Raw genomic sequence first — 12,423 nt, 5'->3', positions numbered from 1 at the left:
TTCTTGGTCATTTCTCCTTGTACCTTGTGGAACTGTACAGCTCACAAAGAATTGTTACTTCCAAATTGTCATCACTTTCCACGATTCACAGAAGCCTGAATATGCAATTATCTCAAAAGGGAAGAGATTCATTTGCTCTTCTGCAGAACATAAACTCTCCTTGAAATAACCACTAATTGAAGGCATTTGTATACAGGCTCATAGTAAACCACTGGATGCCTTAGCTCAAGAAGCAGAGAGAAAGATAACAATTCAATTAACAAAAACTTCTGCTTTGAGAAATGTGGTTTCCAGTGTCAGAGTTATTTTATAAATCCCTAATTATACATTGCTGGAAACTGTTAACCATTATTAGGGGCCAGTAAGTCTGAGGTTTGGGGGTATGGCTGGTTTTGCCTGCTGTAGGCTTCACAGGTTTACACCTCTACCTTCATAATGATCTTTTCTTTCACTAGTCCTAGATGGTGTATATTTTATTTGTACCCAACTTTCCCTTTTAATCGTAAAATATGTGTGAAATGTTCACAACATTAGTGATTCAAGAGCAGTTAGGATATTACTGCCTCAGAAACACATCATTGTTACTTACAGTGGTGTTTGTTGTGCTGAGCCTGCCCAGCTGAGTTACAGAGGGTCAGGGTTAACATTGCAAATAATAACTGTATTAGAGCAGTAGCTGTTGCTATAGGCAGATTGGCCAAAAGCCTGTCCCTCTGCTTCTTTACAAGGAAAATAAGGGGTGGATGGATGTACTATCTGAATAGAGAACATGATGTTGTTGTGTGCCTGTGCCAAAAAAAAAAAAAAAAATACTATCTTATTGGGAAAGTAAACTTATTTTTTTTTTAAAAAAAATAATATTATACCACATATAAAATACGTGTTTGATCAAGATCAGTTCATCTGGTAATGTTCCTTCAGAAGTGAACTTTAATGACAGGGAAAAGATACTTTTACATCTATGGAACTTAAAGCCTGCTGCTGTCAAGTGGCCAGGACCCTTAAATGAGTGTTGAAGTGTCCTTCTCTTAGTAAATCAAAAATGTTTATACTTACTGTCCCAAGTAGTAGAAGAACACCAGCAATTGCTTACATGTTTAGAATTCTGTGGAGTCTGCTACCTGTGAGCAGACTCCACTTTATGAAATAAAGTCTCTGGAATTACTGATTGCTAACCTCATTCTTGACATACTTGAGCCTCCAACAGCCTGCTGCAACTTCTGTTACACCTTCTGGGATTCTATCTATAGCAACTGCTTTCTCTCCCCAGTTGGCTCCAAGCCAGAAATATATCCATTTGCACAAATGCTACTTAACCTTGTTCACACTGAGGGGAGGCGGGGAGAGTCACATTTTTCTCTTTCTATTTCTCCGGTTGGTGGATACTTTTAAATAAATTCACCATTTGCCGTATTTGCTGTGTAAAGAACCTGTGGCTACAATGCCTTTTCTAAACTACTGTTTGTTTCACTTTAAATGCACTGACTAAAACTATTTCTCCATGGTCATTTCATGGGCATCTTACTGTAACATGGGAGTCCTTAGCAAACACATTTAACCAATTTTCTGATAAGGTTATATTCTTCCTCCTCAGAAGGGCATTCTCAGTTGACAAAGAAAGTCTTTAAGACTTGCAGAGTAACCAGCACTTCTGAAGGCTGAAGAAAACATTGAGGCACAAATATTTCTCACCAGCTACGTGGCAAGTTCTGGTGTCCCTGTCATGTAGCAATTGCTTTATAATTGACAGGGAAGATTGTGCTTATCACAGGAATGCTACTGGTGCCCAAACTAACTTGTCTTCATTCTAAAAAACCTGTAGCTCACACACATACGTGCACAGCATCCAGCTCTGGGGTCCTCGGTGCAGGAAGGACATGAGCAAGTCCAGAGGAGGCCACCAAGATAATTAGAGGGATAGAACACATCTCCTACAAGGAAAGGTTGAGAGAATTGTGACTATTCAGCCTAGAGAGGAGAAGGCTTCAGGGTGACCTGATTGTGGCCTTTCAGCATTTGAAGGGAGCCTACAGGAAAGATGGAGAGGGACTTATTACCCGAGCATGTAGTGACGGAACAAGAGGGAGTGGATTCAAAGAGAGTAGGGTTACATTAGATAACAGGAAAAAATTATTTGTGGTGAGGGTGGTGAGGCGGTGGAACAGGTTGCCCAGAGAAGTTGTGGATGCCCCATCCCTGGAAGTGTTTAAGGCCAGGTTGGATGTGGCTCTGAGCAACCTGGTCTAGCAAAAGGTGTCTCTGCCCAAGAGAGGGAGTTGGGATGAGATGTTCTTTAAGATCCCTTCCTACCCAGGCAATTCTATGATTCTATGTACATGTGTATAGACACTTATGCATTATATGTATATAAATGTACACAGAACTGCAGGTTTATCAGGATTAACTGAAAACAGCTTGGATATCAATACCAGCACCATTTCAGAGGATGTATGTGTAGACACATATCAGTGTTTTAGCTAACTAGGACCACCTCTGCAAATATCTGACATTAAAAAATTAGGAGCACTTTGATTGGAATAATTAGATTGATAGATAGGAGTTCTGTAGTAGAGGCAGGAACAGATAGTTCTGATTTTTTTTTTTACTCCAATTTCCACAACAAATTCTTTTTAAAAAATGTTTTCATGCACTTCTGTACAATTTTGTTGAGCTGCATAGAACAATTGTTTTGTACAATTAATTAATTGTATTAATTCATTTGTTCTGTACAATTGTGTTGGACCAGAGTCCAGTCCAAGCTCTGAAAAAGACAGAAAGTGTGTGGTTACAAAAATAGTCACAGACCATGGCCCAGTGTTTGCATGCTAGATCATGAATGAGTATTTTGCATTAAGATTGTACATAGGACAATGTGTGGCGTCTCTTACTGCATTCTTCTGTGGCATTTTAACCACATTTAACTTCCATTTTTATTAGATCTCAATGTTAGGGAAAAAAAATGCAAGTTCTATCTTGTGCAAAGCTTGCTTTATCTCCAACTCTAATAAATCCAGCCTTGTACCTTAAAGTCCTTTCAGGTCTTCGAGTACCTGTCCCTAGAAAGCATTCCTCTGTGTAAGAACTCATAGGGTAAACTGCTGGATCAGTAATGTTCTGTTCTCTCTAAGGTACTGCATCATGCATTTCCAATTTTATTCTCTCCTCAATGCAGCTGAAGTTTTCAGGCTATCCCATTTAGCTGTATCTGTGTCCTAAGTCACTGATATCAGGAACACATTTTAGCCTCGCTGTCACAAATTAATTGAGTTACAGAATGAAGAACAAGATTACTAAAAGAATAGGTTTTAAGATTCTACTTTCAAATAATAGTGAGTAGCTAAAAAAATGCTAAAAGCCAGGAGCATGCAAGCTCCTACTGGTCAGTTTTCAGTTGATTACCACTGGCTTTTAATAACTATCTGCAAAAGACTAATTAGTAACTTCACTGTGCTATCCTGCATTTCAAAGTGTCTAATGCTGTCATGTAGCTGCACACCTAACACTGACTGCTAACTCAACTTCATACCCAGCACTGGTCAGCACCAGAAAACTTCAGCTTCAAGGTTTAAGGTAGAGTCAGCATTTTGCGTCCTGTCAGCAATAATCTATAAATTCCATTGCTGGGAACAAGCGAAAAGATATTAAACCAGGAATGGTTTGGTTTCCACCTACTAGCAGTAAATTTAGAGCAGTAACTTCATGACATCAGTGGGAGCAGTATGTTCAAATCTTCCAGCACGTCATGGGAAATACAGACTATCAGTTTTCCACTACTATTTTGGCAGGTGTAATTCTGTTATTTTTAAAGCTGTTTATATTGGCCACCTCAGTATTTTCATTATTTAATACATATTTCAGCATTTCAAGAAGCCTGTGCTTCAGCAGATATAGGGGATATAGTGTGTGTGTCCCCAAATTTTAGAGTTTCTTTCACCAAGTATGATATATTGCATTTACAAGCTTCATTTACACTTCAACAGAGCATTCATCTGTGTGTTGTCAAAGGCTGGGGGCGGGGCAGGGGCATTACATTAGATATTTTAGAGAGGTTATGAATTCTATTAAAAAGGACATCAGGAGTGTCTACAGCAGTTGTAGTGATCTGTAACAGCAAAGTAAAGGATAATGGGAATTAAGAATGAATGAAAATGTTTGAAAGCACCAGCAGGCACAGCAGAACAGAGGGTTAAAAGGATGGATACTTGTTAACACAGAAAACCATTCCCAGCAGGAAAGTTAAGGGATTGCTCTGCTCATGTCAAGACAGAGACCTGCACTTTGAAAACAGCCACAACAGAGATGACCTGACAGCAAAAGACCCAGGATCCTGATGCCAGGAGAACGGTACCAAGGCTGCAGTGTCAGATACACCCTGCCGTTCCTGTTGTGCTGTCTGGAAAACACATGCGTTGAAAACATGGAAAAACAGGCAATGGGGCAGCATCCTGGCCTATCCTAGCATCCTAGTTGTGGAGACCAAAGTAAACAGGATTCTGAGGTAAAAGATACCAGCTGATGCCTCCTAAGGGAAATGACAGATCTGGCCAGAGACCACTTTGTTGGCCCTAGTGAAGGACTTGTAGTGAGGACATGGCAGCAGCATCCCCATTCCTTTGTGTCAAGCTCAAGGGAGCCTGGCCAGGACACTGGGACTCTCTGAGTTGATCAAGAGTCCCAGTTGATCAAGACAGTCCCATCAAGAGTTGATTTCTCTTGAGGTGATCAAGAATATACAAGTGTCAGAGTGTCAGAGAATTAACTCTACAGCAGAATGAGTGTGAGTGCATAAAATCAACTTGCTTAAAGATTCTGTAAATAAATACCTTCTCCCCTTTCATAAGATCTCACACTGAACTTTCTCACACTGATTCCTGCGTTACAGCAATTTCCCACTGCTACACAAATGAACAGTCATGCTTTTTGAGGACCATATCATAATTCCCTAACAGAGAGAGGGACAGAGATGCTCATGACTTGCTCTAATTCTTGCATTCTTTCCTAGATGTGGCATAGTAACAAACTCTGTGGCAATTTATCTACAAGTACATAGATGATCATTTCCTCCTACAGCTTTTCCAGAAGGCTGGTTTGCCCAACACAGATGGATTTTGTACAGCATTTCGTGACATGGAATTTAAATTTCTTTGAGGAAATCCATGTACTACTGGAGTAAAATAATCATCAGATCATAGCTGAGTAGTTATTGATAAAAAACAAATTACTCCATGGAAAGCCACATGAAAAACAAAGGATTGGAAATAACATGAAGGAAGAAGGCTGAAAAAGTGTGCTGCAAGTTCTGGAACAATAAAAATGAGGAAACCATGTGTTGGCCTGATACAAGGCCAATAAGGACTTAGCCAGAGTCACAGTATTCCTCAAAGTTGGTCAGACACGTGAATAATGCCTTCCAACACCCCACACTATTCTGGATCTGTAGTGCCAGAGAAGGAGACTGCTAGAAGGGCTCAGTTACAACAAGGCTGGGCTGTAGCAGGCAGAAAGGGAGACTTGATGTGTTTTCTTTCACAAGCTTTGCTAGGGTTCATATATCAACTTCTGTAAATTACGAGATTAGGGCAGCAGGCTGTACAGCCCTTTGTACCTCCCAGTAAAAAAACTCATGGAGAAATAAATATCTTTGTCCTTCTCTCTCACCATAGTAACACCAAAATAAGCTATAATATGCATGTCCATTTACCTTGTCAGCCAGATGTCAGTGAAGCTCAAAGTCCTTGTGTTAAGTACTGCAAAAGCCTTTTCCCAGAGGACTAATCAGATGTTGCCTGGGAGCTGGCTGTATTTGATCTTAGACACATTTTGTGTTTGTTCTGACACAATTATATATTTATTCTTTCAAATTTAGGTTGGACTTTTGCAGCAAGGAGAAAGTCCACTGGTAGCTCACCAGCCAGTTGGCCTCTGCCGTAACCTTGAGCAGGGTCTTTCTAAATGTATTGAGAATGTTACACCTGCTAATTTAGCAAGGACTGGTGACATGCTCAGTGCTGCATAAAAGAGCTGCTCCCTCACAGCAACTGAAGGGAAAGAGGGCAGGTGCAATAAGGAATTGCTGCTACTGGCAGTAGACAGCAAGATAAGTGTGAAATCTTTGAGATGCTAAGCTTGTGTCCAAACATTCAAATGTTTTATCATTATTGACATCACAAACTGGATTTTTTACCCAAGTAAAATCTCTTAAATCCAGCACAGTCTCATAATTGTCCTCTCTGGAGTGCCTCTAGATCTATAGAGCTCCAGAGCAGAAATTAGCTCTGTATTTCTTCTCTTACAGCTGATCACAGAAGGCTTGCCAAGCTTCTGCCTACATATATATTTGGTACTCAAATCAAAAAATGAGCTCAGGGAAAGGGAAAGCCTGGTTTGCTAAGAACTGTGTCTGCCACACAATAAACTAGGAATTTGAGGGGTGAAAAAAGTGATGTGCAAATATAGGTTTAAGCCAAATTTTCTCCCTCACACAGCTAGACCAGGGTAGGTGACCTGAGGGATACTCTCAGTTGACTACCAAGACTTGCTGGAGGAAAGAGATGACCTGACTGGAAGATGTCCAGCCTAGCCTGTGGTGACAACAAAATCTGCTCCCCTGGGGGTTCTCAGGACTTCCATGCTCATAGCTGATGACATCAACTTCTGACTTGTCAGGGAAGACAGGTCACCAGAGCCCAGAACAATGAATAATCCACTTGCTAGATCATCTTCAAGGATAAAGAGTCTTAATTCAGGCATTACTAAATTACAGAGTTTCAAAATTACACTGCTGAAGCTTCATTAAGCTGTGAAAGCAGCCAGGCACTGTGTGCTGACAGGAATTCAGCCATGCCACAAGCACTCAGGAGCTCAAAAAAGGAGGTGCATGAACCACTGCCAAAATGTAATGAGCTCTCATTCAGCTGTGTAACAGCTGTTTTGAAGCCATCACATAAGCATTTTCCTTAAAATATAAAGAAGCTCATTGGAAAACTCTAAAAAAAAGCCTCATGAACTTGCCTGCATAGAGGCACAATGCAAAGAGGCCAGCCCAGGCATCACTTGCAAATGAAGCTCAGACTATCAAATCTCCAAGAAGATTGGGAAAAGGTTTGGTGTGTTACTCTGGCTACAGAAGGAAAGGGTGCTCTATCATCTGCTGATAGGTACATGGTAAATACTGTTTTGGTTAACTAATTGCAAGAGAGAAGTCTGAGGGGAGCTGACTGAAAGACTGGCACCTCTAACAGCTGCCTCGTAAAGTTTATGTGACAGTAACACAAAAACAGGCATGGGCAGATCTTTGACAGTGAGGGCAGAATTTAGCTGCATGCAGTCTTTGGAAGCTTTCAGAAGATGGAATAGGATCATAGAATCATAGGACTGTTTGGACTGAAAGTAACCTTATAGATTTCCTAGTTCCAGGCCCTCTGCCATAGGCAGGGATACCTTCCACTAGACCAGGCTCCTCTAAGTCCCATTCAGCCTCACTGAGATAATTTCCCTCTCTATATTTTATATACAACGCATAGACCAGCAATGGAAAAGACACAAGCTAGTGTTTCTGACATGCTTTCCTTGTAAAAGTCCCATTTAGGAACAGAGCATTTTAAAATGCTGGCATTTCTGTGTAAGAAAATCTCATTTTCCCTCCCAGCCCTGTACAGATGGCAAGTGTTTCTCTGATTGCAAGGTCATGATTAGGTCTAGCAAGTGAAATACAAAACATTAGAAAAATCACAGTGTCAACGAGCAATACTGTCTGCCTTGACCAGCCCAAAAAAGAAACTGAAATTATGGAATAAATGCATTGAAACCTAAACTGTAGAACACCTTTAAATGGTGGGATAGGCTCCCTTCCTCCAGAGCCAGGTTTGCACCTCTCTGGTTTGCTCTCACTCACCTCAGGGCAGCTGAGTTCCTGTTAAAACAGAGGAAAGGCGAAAAGTCTGATAAACACTGTTAGAAGAGCATTTTATCTGAAAACATGCATTCCATCATGCAAGGAGGACAAACAAATTCCATTTACCTCAAGCTGTAACACTTTGATGTCTGTGTCAGCTGCCAGTGGTGTCAGTGCTGTCATGTCTTGTTTAACTCTTTGACAGAGATATTCCATTTTCCTCCTTCACAGGAATCATAAATGGTAGCTGCTGTTCCTTATGCAGAAGGACTCCTTATTTCTTACACTGCAAAACACCATCTGAGTGAAAGGGAAAAGGTGGAATGGTATTTTTGCTTCTGCCTGAAAAAGAAGATCCATACCATAACTACACAGACAAATGCAGGAAGTGGGATGTATAAACACTTACATTTTCAACTCAAATGCCAACATTCCTGGGCATGCTGCCCCAGCCTGGTGTTTGAGTAGATACCAGCTCGTGGATAGATTTCTGCACTTTGAGAAGTAAAAGTGCCTCTCAGAGGCACTTGGCCTTTTGGAGCAGAGAGACCTGAAATGACACTCACTTGCTTTTCTGCTCATGTATTCCTACGAGGGCCAAGGTGAGAGGGAGCAACCCAGGATCAGAGATTAGATTAGAGAGGGCTCTTATGCCATAGAGGCACACATGACTGATACACCTTTTGAGCAGACACCACATGTATGACTGAAAGGTGGCCTCCAGAGATGCTCCAAAACCAGGGCCACAGCACTAAAGACCAAGGACTGAACAGAAAAAGCCACTACAGAAGCTCAGAGCTTGTGTGTTGAAAGCTCTGGTTCCATGAGGTATCTCAGTGTTGGCCTGGGAAAAAAACAAATTTGAAAGCCACTGATTTTCAAGTAATAGTCTGCATGCATGTGGATGTTCTTCTAGGAAACTGTGGACCTAAAAAAGGAAGTTTAAGGTAGATGCAATAAAAACACAGTCCAGGATGAAGGAGGACATTCTTCTCTCACAGGCAACAACACTGCCAGTCTCACTGAATTCAGAAATCAAGATGTTTGCTGATAGAATACAGAACATCCACTGTCATTCCAGGCAAGTGGAAGTATTTTGAAAGGATGCTGGAGCCACCCATGAAGTGCTGTGAATAGTGACAGAAGAATGCAGTACTGCAGCTGATCTATTGAAATCTGATCAATGCTGTGCCCTCCTTTTGTAGCAAGCCTTTCTGGCTGCAGCTGTCACGAGGAGCAAGTGACATCAAAGGCTCTAATCTAAATCGGCAAAGCATTAATTACTCTTTAATCTTCCTTTAATTTTTTATCCATGCTTTGGAGTCCTCCATGTAGGTAAGTGCAGATATTCAAGCAGATATGCAATTCCCTCTTTTCCAGACACAGGTGAATAAATAAAGGTTTAAGTAGTGTGCTTTCTCCTTTAGGTGAGGGTACTGGATACTTTCTTACCTTCAAACAACTACACATTTTAAAGACTTAATTCCCCTTTTCAACACATTTCTCACATTTTTTAAAAGTTATTAGGCAAGAAAAATGATTAAACACACTGGCTAATGCACAGTCTAATAAACTGAACTAATAATGGTTTTTCTGCCATCAGAAAACATGACATTTTTTTATCCCATGTCCAACATTGAGCTACCTGAAGCAGAATGGAAGACATAATCAATCTGTGTTGGAAAGTGCCTCCCTTTCACTGTTAAGCCACCTTCTCTACCATGCTGAATCGCTCTTCTTACCTCATACACATTGTTAGATTCTGTTTGATCCTCACAGATGAAAAGTGCTTACTTCAGGGAAAACTCAGAGGAATACCTGGCAATGTATTCCAGGGCATTGCTTATCTAATTGCTCATTACCTTTTTAAAACTGTGATAATTATGCCATCGTCTCCAGTTCCAGGGGCTGCAGGTTACGGGTTTGGGCTCTACTGTACCCAACACTCAGACTCTGAGGTTTAAGGCTTAGTCTTCATTCCCACAGTCATTAGTAGGATCTGCACCACAAAGGCCAGTCCTTGAGCCTGAAAATCCATCAGGACAGGAGAGACAGAGGATCAGTTTCTATGGGACACTCATTTGAAGACCACGCTTGGTTTCTAAGAAGTGTTTTAGAGCAGGCACAAGTAAATTGTCAAACAGGCAACAGACTTTTGAGAAAAGCAGTCCTTTAGACAACCAAAGCTGTTATAGATTAAAAGTAGCCAATTTCCAGATAACCAGGAACATTAAATCAGTTTTGGGCTGCTCTGCTTCGTTTCAAGAAGTCTACAGAAGAATTGCACTTGGCGGTAGCTCTCTTCTCAGTAATTCTGTGCCTGCTCCTAGGAGACCTTTCTGCCACTTCATCTATTTTATTTTGGTTTTCAGCCCAAAGAAGGGCAGTGAAGCTGGTAAGAGGCCCAGAACACAGATCTTACAAGGAGCAGCTGAGGGAGATGGGGGTGTTTAGCCTGGAGAAAATGATGCTCAGACGGGACCTTATTACTCTCTAGAGTAAATGTGGGGACCAGTCTCTTCTCTCAGGTGACAAGTGACAGGGCAAGAGGAAATGGCCTCAGATTGTGTCAGGGGAGGTTTGGATTGGATATTAGAAAAAAATTCTTCCCTGAAAGGGTTGTCAAGTGTTGGAGCGGGCTGACCAGGGAAATGGTGGAGTCACCATCCCTGGAGGTACTTAAAAGACATGTAGATGTAGCACCTGGGAATATGGTTTGGTGGTGGGCTTGGCAGTGTTAGGTTAGTGGTTGGACTCCATGATCTGAAAGATTCTTTCCAACCTCAATGATTCTTTGATTTTTTACATCTATTTACCATTCAAAAATCAGACTAATACAACGTACTATACGTATGTTCGATTTTGGTAGGATATATGGCCTAATTTTAATTCCTACACTTTGAATGAAGATTAATTTTATGCAACACTGAAAGCAGTCACCTCTCTGTAAGGCATTTAGCATGGGGGTATAGCAGCTCTCAGCTCCTCCAGTGCAGTGATCAATAACAGCGACATGTTACTCTTATGCCACAGCAAGTGACATATGGCCATGTAGCTGCACATTATAATTAACCACTGATTAACAACAGAAAGAGGATTGACTGTTACATTCAATTAACTTGCCTTCCTTTCAGCTGACAAGCAGCTGAATGGTGAACATTTAATATACTTTTTGCAAATTTCCTTCTCTGCAAGTATTATAATTGCTGTAATTAGCACAGATCAACTATGACAGCAAAACTCTCATTTCATCTATACAATGCAGTACCTTAGAAAAAGTTAGGTTTTATCTGTTTTATTAATTAAGTAATCAGTATTTCACTTCTACCACAAGTTCTCATAGAATTTTGTATGTCATGTAGTTATTCAGATATATTCAGATAATTCAGTCAACTTCTAGATAACTCTACAGAAAATTTTCACAGGAAATATGATTGGGGTGAGTTCTGTTGATGACAGTCATATGCACATTTACAAAAAGGTACATCTGTGTACCTGTGTGAAAACCGATCCAGGTGTCTTACATTTGCTGTTGAATGAGTCAGTATTTTCTCTCATGCTGTTTCCTTTCCTTTGGACTGTACATTAGTACATAGGGAAAAGGCTGCCAAGGCACCCTGAACCTCCCCTTTTACTTCTGTTTTCCATAGGGTGGCCTGCTCATATTCCCTAACAGGGACCCGATGTTTTATTTGACTTAACATTTTGATTTGCCTGTCAGAATAGTGTAGAGGTTAGAAGTGACTGGCAAGATGAGAGAGGAGTTTATACTAGCTAATAACCTGCCCACTGAGCAGATACTGAGAAATTCGAGCAAAACTGGTCAAGTCAGACCACACTTCTGACAAAAGGACCCACAAAGTGCCTTCAGGACTATAGCCCTGCTGAGCTCCATGTCATCCATTCAGGCAATGAAAGCCACAATGAAGAAGGTTAATGCAAGTACTTTGTACAGCACGGACCCACAAACCACATGAAGATTTCTGTTACGTTTGCTTAAGCCTCAAGGAAATGTTATCTGCTGTGATAACTGAGAGCAGATCAGGCACTGATCTTGTGAGTCATGAGGTTGTTCTCCCTGGCATAATGAGTCCCCTCTGTTCAGAGCTGGTGCCACAAAAGGGATGCTGTGGGGTCACCGTGGTGCTTGTGGAGGGAATGAAGCACAGCTCAGGCTGTGCACTGCCCAGGGTGCCCCACCTTCCACCAGCATTTCTGAGAAGCGGTGGAGAGTGACACTGAGCACAGGAACCTGTGGCCTTTGGATGTGCATCACTGTCCTTGTACTGACTGGCCATGGGGTGGCAATGTCAATCTTCTGGAAAATACTGTCTTACTCTTGCTTCCTGCTCCTCCCCCTTTGTGTTTTCTCCCTTGTTCTCTTTTTATAGAGAAGGAATCTGTACTTACATTTTAATCTCTGTTACAGAAGTTGAATTCAGCTTCTTCTAGCAATAGGTCACCACAAAGATTTTCTGACCCCACTAGACTGCACATTCTATACTGCTCCCTCTTCATTTAGTTCCTTA

The sequence above is a fragment of the Cyanistes caeruleus genome, chromosome 1 (genome assembly GCF_971803275.1).
Source record: "Cyanistes caeruleus chromosome 1, bCyaCae1.hap1.1, whole genome shotgun sequence".
NCBI lineage: Eukaryota > Metazoa > Chordata > Aves > Passeriformes > Paridae > Cyanistes > Cyanistes caeruleus.
Note: the sequence above shows the minus strand (reverse complement) of the source record.